We start from the raw sequence: 16,411 nt of genomic DNA, 5'->3' as shown, positions 1-16,411 counted from the left end.
CTGGTCACTAAACTGGCCTTGTTCAGGAATCTGTTGGATTTACCTTTTATCTGTTTCACCTTCTTAGTCCTGAACACAATTGTCTATTCCTACCTGGTCCTGCTCAAGCTCTTCGAACTCTTGATCTTCTTCCGCTTGAGTTTCCGCCCTAATTTCTATCTGTCCCTTTTCAGATTCAGGAGTTCTGGGTGGAGTATCGATTACTTGATCTTTCCCTATCTGGTCCTCCTCAGAATCACTTTTGATGTGGATTTCAATGACCTGAGTATCTTGCTCTGCGCAACCTTCAGCCTCAGTTTCATCATTTTTCGTCACATTCTTTGTGTGACTGACATGGATCCAGTGCGCAACTCCTGCACACTTTACTGCTGTGGTGGTGATCAGAATTACTTGGCGTGCTTTGCTCCACCTGGGGGTGAGGCAAGATGTTTGAGTATGTTTCTTAAGGACAACCCAATCCCCTGGATTCAAGTCATGAGCTGGAGTTGCTGGTCTGGCAACAGCGTCTTCCCCAACCTGGCGAGAGATAGAACACACTTGGTCAGCCAGTTCTTTGCAGTATTTCAGTACTAAATCATCAGATATGTTTAGCAGTCTGTGTCCTGGCACCCATGCTTGCAGCATTGCTCTTCCCATCAGTATTTCATGGGGACTTAAGCCTGTGTTCCGGTCTGGAATACTTCTAAGTCCCATCAGAACAAGTGGCAGAGCATCTGACCACTCCAATCGAGTTGACATCTTTCCCAATCTTGATTTTATAGTGCCATTCAACTGTTCTACCACTCCAGATGCCTGTGGGTGATATGCACAGTGCAGTTTTTGCTTAATTTTGAATGCTTCACAAATTAGACCCATTATTCCACTGTTAAAATGTTTTCCTCTGTCAGATTCAATTGTTACTGGAAATCCGAACCGTTAGATAAGCTCTCTAAGTAGAAGCTTAGCTACCGTGATGCTATCGTTCTTACGAGTGGGGTAAGCTTCCACCCATTTTGAAAACAGGCAGACAATGACAAGCACATATTTTTGTCCTCGACAAGGGGGCAACTGAATGAAATTAATCTGCAATCAGATGAAAGGACCTTCTCCCTTTCCAATCTTTCCTGGCAACGCCACTGTTCTCTTTCCTGGGTTCATTTGCTGACAAATTAAACGTCTCTGGCATAGTGCCTCTGCTATGTTCCTGAATTTCGCGTTAAACCATGTTCGTCTGTACAGATGTATCATAGCATCTCTCCCCAAATGTGAATCTCCATGAATCAACCTAGCCATAGGAGCAAGCAGACAGTTGGGTAACACTACTGTTTCGTCAAGGTAAACAATGACACCATCTTCAACCCTTCTCTTACACCCTAATTTCCTCCATTGTTCCTTTTCTTTAGGTTCTGCCGCATTCTGCAAATCTCTCACTTCTTCCCATGTATCCACACCATCCAGTAACACAAGTTGGCAGCTGTTTAAACCCACCTCAACCTTTTTGTTCACAGCCATTTTGTATTTGGCACAATGTAGGGCTAACTGGTCAGCATATCGATTACCAGCTGTCACTTTGTCATTGCCAGATTTGTGAGCAGCACACTTGACCACAGCCAGTTCTTTTGGCAACTGGATGGCTTCCAGTAGATCTTTCACATATTGGCCATTTCTGATGGGGGTGCCTGCGGAAGTCAGAAACTCCCTTTGCATCCATAATTGGCCGTAGTCATGCACAACCCCGTAACCAAACTGTCTGTCAGTGAATATGGTCACTTTCCAATTTTTCCCAAATGTACAGGCTTTTTCCAGGGCAACCAATTTGGCAACTTGTGCAGGCTTGACTCCAGGTAAATAGGATTCTTCCACTGGACCTCCCAAGGTACACACTGCGTAGGCAGCGCTTAAACCTCCTTCCTCATGTCTCATGCATGAGCCATCACCAAAGAGCTCATTGTCTGAATCAATTAGAGGCTCCTCTCTTATGTCTGGTCGTGGTTTGGTACTGTATTCAGTCATATCAATGCAGTCGTGTTCAACTTCTTCCTTAAGTTCTGCACTATATGAATTAGGCAGTAAGGTTGCTGGGTTTAAAATGTTACACCTAGCAATGGTTACATTTCTTGCACCTACAAGAATTCTCTCGTACTCATTCAGCCGACTAGGTGTGAGATACTGAGTCTTAGTACTGGTTAGCAAGATTACAACTGCATGTGGAACATATACAGTTACAGGATGTGTCATGATGATGGATTCACTCTGCTCAAGACTCATGCAAGTTGCAGTTACTGCTTTCAGACATCTGGGTAATGCGGCGGCCACTGGGTCTAGTGTGGATGAAAAATATGCCACAGCTCGTCGCACCAATCCATGAATCTGAGTCAAAACTGAAAGTGCACAATTATCTCGTGATTCACAGAAAAGAGCAAAATCTTTCGAATAGTCAGACATTCCCAATGCTGGAGCTGTACAGAGGCAGTTTCTCAAATTTACAAAGGCAGTCATGCTTTCGTCATCCCACTCTACTGGGTCTTTGGCTCTTTTCTTTGTCATTTGTATCAGAGGCTTTGCAAGGACTGCGAATCCCACAATCCATTGCCCGCAGTATCCTGCCACCAAAAAGTTGTCTATTTACTGTACCAAGACTGACCGTCCAGGTAGCACGAACGACTCCAGGAATTTTTTCAAAATCTGATTAAAGATTGAGGGGCTCTCTCTGTACCCTTGAGGGACACAATTCCAGACATAGACATGACTGTTGAATTCAAATGAGAAAAGAAATTTGCTGTCTGGGTGCAATGGGATTGAAAAAAATGCATGGCATAGGTCTATGACAGTGAACCATCCAGCTTCCCACAGTATCTAATACAGAACCACTGCAGGATTTGGCACAACTGGACAACAAGGGACAACAATCTTATTAACTTTTCTCAGGTCCTGAACTACTTTGTACTTACCGCTGATTTTCTTTATACCAATTATAGGGGAGTTACATGGACTGCTCATTACTTCTTGCAAAATGCCTGCTACCAGCAACCGCTTTATTTCTACTGCAACTCCTGCCTTTATTTCTACATCCATTTTGTACGGTTGTGTGTTTGGGTAAACTGCATCTTCTTTTATGGTCACTTTTATTGGGTCAACGTTTGAGATTAATCCTACCTCCTTTCCTGTAAAGTCCCATACTTCTGGTTTTACCGTCTGTTGCAGTTCTTCTGGTAAGTCTTTTATCGTCATCCTGGCAATGTCAGTCTCTGGTTTTGCTAACATTAGTTTGTAAATTCCATCTTCGTCTGAGGTCTGAATTTCAACTCCATTTGGAGTGCAAAAGATGGTGCAATTCATTTTGCACAACAAATCTCGTCCTAGCAGGTTTACAGGACATGAGTCACAAACTACGAATCTATGCATTTCTTTAAAATTCCCTATTTTTACCTCCATTGGTTCTGTGACTAGGGTACTAATCTGTTTATTAGAAATGCCCACTACTTGGATCGCTTCTCCTTAGAGGGGTAGGTTTGGAAAGTCTGCTTTTTTCACAGTAGAACGGGTAGCAAAAGTGTCGAACAGGAAGGTGATATCATTTCCTTCAACCTTTCCTTCAATGTATGGCCCTGACAGGTCTACCGGCAAGGAGGCACCAAGCATGCACTCCTCGTCCTCCCCCCTCAGGCGCAGTCAGTAAGGTTCTTCACAAAAGAATGTGTCATTCAAAAGAAATTGTGAGGTTGATGCATCTCTCTTTTCCCTTTCTTCCCAATTCTGAGTCTCTACATTCTGTCGTCCTTTGCTCCTATAATTTGGCATAGGCGCACGGGGTATCTGGTTCTGTATTACCTGTTGCTGAGTCTTCCGTGGCACCTCAGGCTGCGTCTGTGGATTTAAATCATTATTTTGCACATTACCATTCTGCACAGCCTTACACTCGTCCTTCCAGTGCCCCAACTTGCCACATCCGTGACAGGGGAACTTCTTTTTCGCATCTTCTCTAATGAATTTTCCCCTGGGCCTTCCCCCACTTCCATCGTCCTTATTCTGATTAGTAGGCATCTGATTTATTTGTTGTTCTTGGTGCTCTGTTAATTTTACTTGTGCCCACATAACCTTTTCTTTCAATTCTTTCTGTTTGTTTTCTAGCTCATCTTCACAATATTTTGCATATTTCAGGACCTCATCTATGGGCTTAGCTTGCCATCAAACTTTATTATCTTTAATCCATTGCGAAATTTCTGGTCTCAATTCCAGCACAAATCGATAAATAAAATGTGCCATGTCTTTCTTGTCAATGTTGTCTAACCCACTGTATTGTTTAAAGGTCTGTAGTAGACGTTCATAATATGAATGCACTGATTTGTCTTTATTCTGAGTGGTTCTATTTATTTTCATCCAATCTGTCTCTTTTGCAGGCACCTTTCCTTTCAGGTAAAGTATTACCTGATTATATTTCTTAATTACATCCTCAGAAGGTGCTCCTGTCTTCGGGTCTCTTGGGTACTCATCACTAGGCCAATCAACAGCTACTTTGCATTCTGTCCATAAATCTACGGGGACTACAATGTCAAATAAGCCATCTAAGTCTTTCAAAAGACACTTTCACACTTTTACAAATCTCTCGTCCTGTCTGTACCATTCTACAGGTTTTTCTCAAAGTTTTGGGAAATCATTCGTAAATGACAAAATATCCTGTCTGGACCATGGAACATGCACATATCCTCCACCTGGTTTTTCTCGTCTGTGGCATAAGCTTCTACCTTTTCTGCTTCTTTTAAGACATATTCTGAAGTCATTTGTCTTGATCGCATTCCTTCCTTTTTCTTTGCCCATCTTGCTTTCCATTTCTCTAGTTCACCCCTTTTTTGCATTAGATTCATCAGCTCTCTGATCTGCACCTTTTTCCCTGACCCATTCATGTTTTCTAAATCTATGTCAGAGAATTCTACTCGGTAGGGTTTCTGCAATAATTTAGATTTACCAATATCGAATCCCATGCTAGCTGCCGTGTTGATAAATTTTTCGTGAAACACTTTTGTATTTCTAGTTATGCTTTTACAGATAAACAGTAATTCATCCTCACTAAGGGTATTTAATCTCTCCAATCCCACATTCCCAGCCATCATTTCTTCTATTTCAATCCTTAAGTTATATATGTCTAATGGCTTAGGCTGTGTCTTTGGTCTCTCTATTTCTCGTGTCCATCTCCTCATTGAACCACTTCCAGGTTCCATTATCGGTAAATCCATTAAGGATATCAATCTTTCACATTCACTCCCCTGATCATCTACTATCAGTGGTTCATTTCTTGGCTCGACAACTGATGCAGTTATAACTGGGGTTTTTGGACTAGCTTGTTTATCTCCGTACAAAGGAACAAGTGGGCCAATAGTTACTGGAATTGTCAAAGCCTGAGGACTTGTATTTAATTGGGAAATTTTCTGAATTAATTCACTTCTCTGTTTATTTAGAGCTTCTCTTTCTCTTTCTTGTAATACCCTTTCGATGGAGGTCTCATGTATCACTTGCGGAATTAAAGGCGGTTTTAAGAACAGGGCAGTCGGGTTCAATGTGCTTGACTCCTTATTATAAGGTAGCTTAAAAACAGGTTATTCGGATTTACTATTCTTGTCTCTTCATTATAGGGTGGTGGATTCTTCATTAATAAATCCTCCATGTAATCATCATATGAATCACCACTAGTCATCAAATGTTTAGTTTTCTCTGTCCTTTTCCCTCCCACAGGCTCCTCTACCGTTAGTACTGGGTAAAGCCCTTTCACTAGCATATTCTGCCTCCATTGTTTCATGTGTTTTTCTTTGGAATCTCGTGGAACCTTTGGGTAAAATTTACTTAGTCCTTTGTCAATCCTAGGTCGGTCTCGGTCAAAAGCCTCAATTTCCCATTCTTCTAATGCCTCATATTGCGTCAATCTTGGTCTGGGATGTAAATCATTCATTCAAGTCCTTAAATTAAACAAAATTCTTCCATTAAAGGTGCCTTCTAAGGGAAATGCCAGAATCCCATCATTTTTCGTGTATTCCACCCAGTTTTCTAACCATACACAGGAATGGTATCCCCTGTCAAACATCATGAATGATGCAGGAGTATTCGGTGGTGGAATAATGACTCCTTCTCTAGTTTTAATAGGCTTGTCTTTTTTAAAGTAATTTTTAACTTTATCCACTAGGGACAATTTTATCTTACTTCCGTACATATTGATAGGTCTGCCCGTTAACATGCGCTCCTTAGCAAACCCTAAATATCTTGGATCTGGTCGATATGCTGGATGACTTGGATACCACATATATCTCGTAAATTCAACAATGGACGAAAAAAAACTTTTTTCTGTTCACAGAATGCTTCCAATACTAGCGCGTCTTTGATTTCCTGTCAACCAACCAACAATGCGGTTTCGAATAATTTCAACCAATGGGTGCGCGGCCTTTTCGTGAGAGGAGTTCTCACGCTCCTGCGTTCACCCCTCCTTTACAATGCTATCTCAGCTACACACCCGCTGTCTTGACCAATACCAGCACGGCACTGAGTGCCGTAAGAGCAGCTCCGCAACTGACTCCCTCCTTCATAAGGTATTTCGAAAACTAAATTCTTTTGAATCTTTTAAAGTGCAAATTTGTATTATTTAACAACGGAAACACATTCGCCGCTGTACCCGAGTGACTAGATAGGAAAGAAATTTTACTGCAAGTAAATCCCTTCCATTTACTTTTCATACACTACGAGTAGAACCCTTCCACCTACCCTTCACACAAGCATTAGAGAACCTGCTACTCCTCCAGACTCATCCACTCCGGGATATATACTGAGGCCAAAGTTTCACCAGCGAACCCCTTTCCTATCAATCAAGCTTAGACAAACCTGCTACTCCTTCCATGTGACCCTTACTAGGTTATATCACAATAGAAGTTTTGCCAGCGAACTCTTTGCTATCATTTATTCATACATTCACACAGAAAACCCTAAATAGTGCTTCCGGTTCTCCCCAACCATGCACTAACTTCCTACAGGTAAGTGACCTCGCAGTGAGGTGGCTTCTATCTACCACCCGCTGATCTGCCCCCGGGGATTCCAGACAAAACATATATCATGTACGAATGTTTTTGATTAATACATTCAATATAGCAGCATCAAATAAACATTTCGAAAATGGCACATTTGACCGATCAATGAAATATGAACTTTAACCTACTAACTAATTGACTACCTAACTTTAACTAATCCCTAACCATACGCTGCTACCAAGAAATAAATTGATAGAGCGCGCAGGTCACCCGACTAGGGTCTTACAAATACTCACCTGGGCCCATAATTCCAAAAGAAAAGATATCAATTTTGTTACCTCAGACAGGTGACATACGCTCTATGATCAGTTTGTGTTTATACTAATTCCTATATCAGTAAATTACCAATCCTTGTCACTAGATACCTAAACACGATGAATCAGGGAGTTAAAATTAAAGAAAAAGGCACTCAAAATACCATAACATTTTCATTTATAAAATAACCACAGACTCAGGGTAGGTTCAAACTCATTATCTAATCATCATCATCAAAAGTCATAAGCCACAGGTTAAAAGCAGTCAATAACCAAGATCAGAAACAGTGTATAGCTATGTAAAAGATAGATTATGCCAACCATTTAGCAAACTTAAAGTAAAGGGCAGGTAAAACAAGGAACAGGCTAAATTTAGATAACAGACTTTCGCAACTTGATTAAAGGAGGGTAAAGAAAAGGAACATACTAAACCCAATAACTTTCGTAATTCATTGGCAGTTTGAAAATGAGAACACAATATGTAAATCTAGGTTTAATTCAGCACATTACTATAGGGAGGGTAAGAATTGGAACATACTATAAATTCAGTTTATCTCCTTAAAGGGAGGGTGAGAAAAGGAACATATTCTATATAGAAACGATTTAGCATTGACTAAAGGTGGGTTGAACATTGGAACACGCTAATGGACATTAATACATGAAAATCTCATTTACCAAAGGACGGGAAAGAAAGGAACATATGCAATCAAAACTTTGCAAAATATTTCAGGGAGGGTAAAGAAAAGGACGTGATTTAGAAAGACAATTACCCACACAGATTAATTTTTACCTACAATAGTGTGACGACCAACCCTGGCCATGGGTCAGTTTGAAAGGACAGGAGAAACCCAAAGACTTCAGTGCCAGTAGGCGAGCAGGTGCAGCTTATGGACAATCAGGACAGGATAACCTCAGAATTTGGATCAGGACCGGATCACCAAAGGTTAAGACCAACACCCGCAGTTTCTGTTGCAACGCCGGCGCTACTCCCTCTGTGCAAGGAATCTGCCAAAACCCCAATTGGGTTACAACTTTCACCAACAAAGTGCTTCGCCAGCACTTTCACTTCCCAAAAAAGAACCCTGATTAGGTTCTCGAACCTCCCGACAGAGTGCTCCGCAGCTCTCTGCTCTTAGTCACCTATTGAGTGAGTTGGGTCAGTGACAGGTCAGCTATTCAGACAAGTCGGACAATTTCTCTAGCTAAACCTATGCTAGTTATACTGTTTTTCAGGTCAGTGTACCACCCCCCAATGTTGCAAGTGTAAAGATCCCCAATTTTGGTTGGACAAAGGAGGAGGACAGGTAATCACCCCACCTAAATTTTGATTTTTCTCAGTGATTTCGTCTACGCCCAAAATTTCAGGTTCCCATGACATATACCTTTTGATTAACAATGGTGAATTTACCATTGAATACATTGTAACAATTTCAGTATAGTTCAGCTTCTTCTAGCAGGTGAGGGTTCGTTTTTCCAGGCGCATCTTGGCTGTTGCTGCCATCTGGCTGGGTTACAATGCCACAGAGTTCATCTTCCCTCTGCCGAGTGACATGCGCGGAAAGGACTTTCAAAATGGAGTAGTAAGCACCTCCCAGGCCCATAGAACATGATACATGAAAAGTAAAAGAAACAATTTAGAACACAGAAATAAATGATTACACTGTATACCATGAATTTCTATACTATACCCATTACTTTATAATAAACTATAGCATTAGGGTTAAGCAGAACGAACAGCTTAGCAAAAGCAGCAGTGCAAGCCTCTAGCATGTGAGAACACAGAACAGCCATTTTAGCACTATTGCGCAGATGCGACAGGGTTCCCTCCACAACTGCGAGTACGTCATGTCACGTGAGTATGACAGACGCATGCGCAGTAGAAATTCCCGCGTAGCAGCAGCCATTTTAGATGCAAGCGTATTAGGATTAGAAAACACATAAGCAAGCTTCTCTCGGATACCCCATGTTAGTGTAAAAAAGTGCACAGATTAATAAACAAACAGGTTGGTTACTTCATTAACGTTAGGCAAGGTTCATGAGTACGAGCAAGTCGCTTCATATGCGAATCCTTGCTCCATCAAAAGAAAACAAGGCATACAGTGCATCCCATAGGAATGAAAACCCAGTACAAATGAGAGAGGGGAGCAAGGTGAGGAGGAGAGAGGGGATCTTGCCTCAAGATGGATGAGCAAATGGACCAAGGCAGAAGATAAATGAGAGAGACACCTGGGGCATATGACAGAAGAGAAAAAAAAGCAGAAAGGTGAAAGTAAGGACAGAGTCACAACACTGTGGGGGAAAGGGAGCTAAACACAAGCTGGATGAAAGGTTAGCGAAGCACAAGATGAAGGAGACAGCAGAGTGAATTATAAAATGACTGAGAGAAGGGTCCAAAAACAAGATGGATGAGAACTTTAAATATGCCACAAGATGGATGAGAAGTTAGAGTCAGGCAGGGGATGAAAAGTGAAGCAGGAACAGCTTGGGTGAGAGGGGCGGTCAAATCACAAGATGGGGGTGTTAGACCTGTCTGGCTTCTTGCGTAGTCCCTCCAATTTATTATTTATTTTGTCCCCTTTTTGCCCCTCATACCCTTAATAATTTTTGTCCACTAACTTTTTCTAGGTGTTGGTCAAGGGGATAGGTGTTCTTTCCCCCCCTCATAGTTTTTCACCTCAGGCCTAGAGGCCTGTTCTGACAGGAATAGTTGGAACCACAAAATGGTGGCCACCAACTGCCCTAACTGCCAAACCCAGAACTTGCCCATAGACTAGTATAGGGCGTTCCAGAACCTTCTGGTCCCTTCTGGACTCCTGAGGGTCAGCCTATAAAAGGCGGAATGCTGGACAGCCATTTTGTCTGTCAGTGAGGAGCAGCTAGAGTGAAGGCTGAGGTCTGGTAGGGGTAGGATCCTGAAGGGTGGATTGCTCTACAAGGGTAGCCCTCTGTCAAGGCTTTTCCACCTCCCATTTCCTGTTATCCTAGCCAAGTTAGTTCATCCTGCTGACCCTGGACAGTTAGGTGAAGGGGTTAATTCCAGTAGTCTTTGGAGCTGAGAAGGACCCTGCCCTGGGAGCTGAAGTAAGAGTTCCCCTGTGCCCCTAAGTCTGTCCAGTAAGGAGGGATAGGGGATTAGTGCTGAAGAAGAGCTCTGTGGCTCTTCTCTGAAGGAGCCCCCCTTTTACCCCCCTCTTCTCTACAGTGTGGAAAGGAAGCACTTCCTCGGTATAACAACAAGATTTCCTTACTACTGGCTGGTCCTGTGGTGTGTGGCAAGCCTTTCAGCCTGTTAGGTGGAAAGTGAGGGGCTAGGAACTCGTTCTCTTCATTGAATTGGGAGCGGGACCCCTGGGGCACCGATCTCGCTCCGTGGCAGCGCCTCCCCAGGAGTGAGAGGAGTCGGTGTATTGACTGGCTTTCGAGCGCTACCGCGCATGATCCCAGCTGAGCGGTGGCTAGCACAGGAGGGGCCTAGGATCGAGCAGGCCTGGGAGTGAAGCGTCCTTCCTGGGAGCGAGCGCAGTGGGAGGCGGCACCAACGCGAGCGCTACCGCGCATGACAGCTAGGGCAGTGGCCCCGCCGATCGACGCTGAGGAGGAGCGCCGGGTGCCACAGCAGCCAGAGTGAGTGTCCCGCCTTTTCCCTCTGCTCGCGCGCCACACGGAGGAGCTGGCCTGAGCATGGAGGGAGAGCTGAGGGGCCCGGTAGCGGCCTGGGGGCATTGTTATAACGGCCTTTTCCTTCCGCTCGAGCGCCACGCAGAGGAGCTGGCCCGATTGGGGAGGGAGAGCTGAGGAGCCTTCAGAGGCGAGAGAGCCTTTCCCACACTCGGTTCCTTGGCCGTATCGGCTGTGAATTCCCCCTTGCTTCTGGCGCAGGAAGGTTCCAGCATCGTTGTAATCACAAGTAAGGAGATAAACACGAGGGGGAAGTGACTTCCACAAGAGTAAAACTGGTGCCAGAGATTGAGACCTAACAAGTGAATTAACAGAGAATCTGTCCCCAGGAGTACAGTGTCCTTGAGGAATCCCTGACAGGGCTTCATTGAATGCTGGTTTAATCTGTTATAGCCAGAACTTCTGTGGTCAGTAGGGAATGGGAAAGAAAAGTGTAACCTTCCCTAGAGGAGTATAGGCTTTTCTGCAGGGAAACTCTTGTTCTTTGATGGGGAGGTGACAAGCTAAGCAGGGGCAGTGTAAGGTTAACAATGAAATGGTTATTGCTTGCCTGACTAAATATAAAGTGCTGACACTGCCTCTTCTAAAGTAATGTTGTGATGAAAGTTATAGAAAGTCAAAATAGCAGAGTTTAATGGAATGTACTGTTAATACTGATTAATGTGATAAGAGGATACTTCTGAAAGTGACAATATTACTTTTATATGACATCTGTATGCACTGAGTTATGATTTCCAGAGGTATAAAGCAGAGTATATTATTTTTGTAAAACAGCTCATATTTTTCTAACAGTGGTGTAGTGTCATTTTTGTGTGTTATTGCGTGGATTTACTGCTGGGTGGTTTGCAACCTTCACACTTGTGCCTCTAGTGTTTATGTCTTACCCTAGGCCAGGCTACCTTAGGTGACCTGGCATCCCAGGTTCCAACAGATTGGTGTCTAGCGGTGGGATCCTGACTTGGTTGCAGCTACTCAATAGTAATTCAACGCAATACACTGGCCTACACCAGGAGTTTTCTCCTTGCGGCCCTCCTAATTTGAATTTTGTTTTTCCAAATTTGTTTCTGGTGGTGGGTGGAGGTTATCCTCAGTTCACGCTTCTTGGTTCTCTCCTGAGTGCTCATTTAATCCCATAGTGAAAGATGGAAATAAATCTTGAAGAGCTAGAATCCTACACTGTGACCCAACTCAAAGAATGGTGTCAGCAACAGGGGGTATTCTTTAAAAAAGGTGCCAGGAAAGGCGAGTTACTGACAAGCATAAGGGCATGGGTGGAAGCTCATTTAGTGGAGGAACCGGACACAGAAGAGAGTGACAGGGACACTGTCCTTGAGACTGCAATGTTGTACCAAGCTGGAAGGGGGAATCTGCTGACAGGTCCCAGGACACCTTCGAGGGTGGGCAGCAGCGTCTCGGAGAGGGGTTTAACTGACGCCGAGCTGGAAGATAGGAGGGAGGAGAGGAGAATGAAATTGGAATTAGCTAGAATGGAAATGGAGAGGGAGGACTGGAGGTTAGCCCATGAACGAACCATAAAGGAGCTAGACCTACAAGCCTTAACACTAAGGTCTCCTAATCCAGATAATGGTGGCAGCGAAAATAAAGTAAATACCAGGGAACCCAGACCCTATCTACCCAAGGATGTCATTGCTAGTTACACCACAGGCGATGACATTGCTAAATGGTTAGCCGCATATGAAGTTTCTTTAAGGGCTCACGGGATCTTAGAAACTCACTGGGGGGGTGGGCTGTATAAATACATGCCACCTGCTGGCAGGGACACCTTGTTGGCTCTGGAGCAGGATGAGCAAACCCACTACCCTACAATGAAAGTGGCACTGGTGAAAAAGTTTGGACTTACCCCTGAAAGATACAGACAGAAATTCAGGGGAAGTCACAAACTGAGTACCCAGAATTGGGTAGATTTCTTAGATTACGCCTAGAAAGCCTTGGAGGGTTGGGTCAAGGGCAGCGAGGTGAAGGATTATGAGGGGCTGTATGATCTATTTTTGAAAGAACACCTCCTCGAGAAATGTTTTCCCGAGCTGCGCCAACACCTGGTGGACAGCAAGCTGACCAATCCCCGGAAGCTTGCAGAGGAGGCGATACCTGTGTATGTATGTATGTATAGGCATTTATATAGCGCACTACTTACCCGGAGGGTCCCAAGGCACTTCGACCGCTGCGAAACCCTTCCTGGCTTCCCTGAGAGATGGTCCCTTAATGGGTATCTCCAGGGTGAGACCAGGCATCCCCGGCGGTCTGGTGGGGCCGTTAGTGAAGATGAGGCAAGCTAATGCCCAGAGTTGCCGCGTGTGATCGCTGATCAGAGTGGGCACCGAGGCGAGAGAATTATCGAGTCCGCTGACCCTGGTCCAGAAACCTGCCGCGCCGGGAATCGAACCCTGGTCCCGGGCCGTCCTCTGCTCTCGGGTCTGCCGCCTCTAACCAGTGAGCCACACTACTTCACCTGGGCAAGTACCCGGGTGTCCTCAAAGGGGACTGGAGGGGATTCTCAAAAAGCCGGACAGGGCGCCCCCCAGAAGAAGGAGGGGGGAGATAAAAAGAAGGAGTTCTCCAAAGGTCCCCAAAATAATTTCCAAGGAAAGGGAACAGGTTTCACCCCTAAGGCAAACCCGCCCAGAATCCCTAATCCTGGCCAAAGCCAGCAGCCAAGGGTTCTCCACTGTTTTGAGTGGGGTGGTGTTGGACATTATAAGGGAGATGTCAGATGCCCAAAGAGACCACCCCCTCCCACCGGAGGAAAATCACCGGGAGTAGCTAGTGTAGCGCTCGGGGAGGAGTTGCCCTTAGATAAGGGGGGTGAGTGGGCGGGTGTCACCTTAGTGTCCCTGGGAGAACGGGAGATGGTTCCAAAGATCCAGGTGCCCCCAAATACTGCAAAGTATGGGCAATGGGTCACCATCAATGGCCAGAGAGGGGAGGCTCTGAGAGATACAGGAGCCAGTATGACTATGGTGAGAAGTCAACTGGTGTCTCCAGAGCAGGTGGTTCCCAATGTACTCCACCCCGCCGCGATGGCTGACGGCAGAATGGGCCACTATCCAGTGGCTGAGGTTCCCTTTGAGTGGGAGGGGGTTGCAGGTTCACTTCGTGTTGCCGTAAGCCCTGCCGTGCCAGTTGATTGTCTGCTGGGGAATGACATGGAGCACAACACTTGGAGAGAGGTGGAATACCGGACGCACACTGCAATGCTGGGTACACCTGACTGGGCCTGTGTAAGCACACGGTCTGCGACTGCCCGGAGAGGGAGTTCACCTGGGTTGGAGCCTGGAACAATGGCCCAACCCGCTGCCAAAAAGGGACAGACCCGGAGACAGGAAGAGCCTGCTCCGGCTTCCACACCCCATGTGACAGATCGGCCACCTGCGGTGGTGGGCCAGGAGTCCGTGGAGGGGGAAGTAGACTCTCTGGAGGATTTACCCATCCCTGCTGAGTGGCATGTGGAGGGAGGTCCTACCAGAGAGGAATTCTCTAAGGGGCAGAGGGAGTGCCCCACCCTTGAGGGACTGAGGCGACAGGCTGAAGCCCAGGCAGCAGGTGATGTTACGGGACATTACCATATTTACTGGGAGGATGGACTCCTCTACAGTGAACCCAAGGTACCCTTGCCTGGTTCATCAAGGGCCTTGGTAGTCCCGCAACAATACCGAGCCTTTCTACTAGAATTGGCTCATGCTATACCTCTGGCAGGACACTTAGGCCAGGACAAGACCTTTGCTCGGCTTGTCCTCCACTTTTACTGGCCTCAGATGAAAGTGGCGTCCAACACTTACTGTCGGACATGTGTATCCTGCCAGGCCAGTGGGAAAACAGGGGTGAAGCTGAAGGCTCCCCTGGAACCACTTCCAGTCGTTAGCACACCCTTTGAGAGGGTGGGCATCGACATTGTAGGGCCCTTAGATCCACCAACCACAGCTGGTCACAGGTTCATCCTGGTTCTGGTGGATCATGCCACACGGTACCCAGAGGCAATTCCTCTGAGGACAGTCACTGCACCTGTGGTGGCTAGAGCCCTAATGGGGATCTTTACCCGAGTGGGATTCCCCACAGAAGTTGTGTCCGACAGGGGGACCAACTTCATGTCAGCTTACATGCGGGCAATGTGGAAGGAGTGTGGAATGACCTACCAGTTCACCACTCCTTATCACCCCCAGTCAAATGGACTGGTTGAGAGGTTTAATAAGACCTTGAAGGGCATGATCAGAAGTCTGCCCGAAAGCCTGCGGAGGAAATGGGACGTCCTCCTACCCTGTTTGCTCTTTTCTTACGGGGAAGTGCCACAGAAGGGAATGGGCTTCAGCCCCTTTGAGCTTCTATATGGGCACCCTGTACGCGGTCCTCTCAGCCTGGTGAAGGATGGTTGGGAGAAGTCTCCCAGGAAACCCCCCCAGGATGTGGTGAGCTACATGCTGGCCTTCAGGAGCCAAATGGCGAAGTTGTGGAAGCAGGCTTCTGACAACTTGGAGGCCAGCCAGGCAGTTATGAAAGAGTGGTATGGCCACAATGCTCACCAGGTGGAATTGGAGCCTGGCCAGAAAGTGTGGGTGATGGAGCCTGGAGAGCTTAGTGCCCTCCAGGATCGCTGGACAGGCCACTTTGAAGTGTTGGAGAAGAAGGGTAAGGCCACATACCTGGTGGCACTACACAAATGGGAGTCTAGAGGGAAAGACAAGCAAAACTAGGACGCCCTCCACTCTACAAGCTAATAAACAACACAAGTCCTAATTCTCATGGCAATATTCATTTGCTGGACTGTAAACATCCATGGTCGAAATTCGTTATCCACGGGATCTCTTTAGTCTAAAGAAAATCCTAAGATGTTTCAATCTATTGCCTCTTTAAAATAACAACCTCTCTGATTGATACAAACAGGACAGCACAGACAAAAAATGTGTGAAAAAGCGAGATGGCACCTCACGGGCGCACCACCAATGGGACCCCTGGTTGGTACTCACCAGGATGGCCCTGTTCTCATCATCGGTGCCATCAAGCTAAAACCAAAAACGTGTCTCCAACCTCAAAAATAAAAGGACAGTGGATGGTGCAGTGGACACAACTTATATGTGACAAAACTAACAACATGTAACATTTAACATATAAGTCACTGAGCAACTGGGGCCTTAAACTTTTATTCTCATTCCCTTCTCTGTTGCAAAACAGTGAACACACATATACTAAAAAAGAAGAGAGAAAATACTACCAATCGATTCACTCTCTACTTACAGCCGACATGTTTCATTGCCTTTGATTTTTTGGCAATTTCTTCAGGGCAATACATTTTAAATGCCACTGCAAGAGACACTGAAGCTTGGGTGCTGTAACATAAACAAACAAAAGTATGGTCACCTGGTATCCCTCTCTATGTTCTGCATATCAAACTATCTATCAAACCACCATGCTGTATAGGTA

Source organism: Lissotriton vulgaris, chromosome 10, assembly GCF_964263255.1.
Source record: "Lissotriton vulgaris chromosome 10, aLisVul1.2, whole genome shotgun sequence".
Lineage (NCBI taxonomy): Eukaryota > Metazoa > Chordata > Amphibia > Caudata > Salamandridae > Lissotriton > Lissotriton vulgaris.
Note: the sequence above shows the minus strand (reverse complement) of the source record.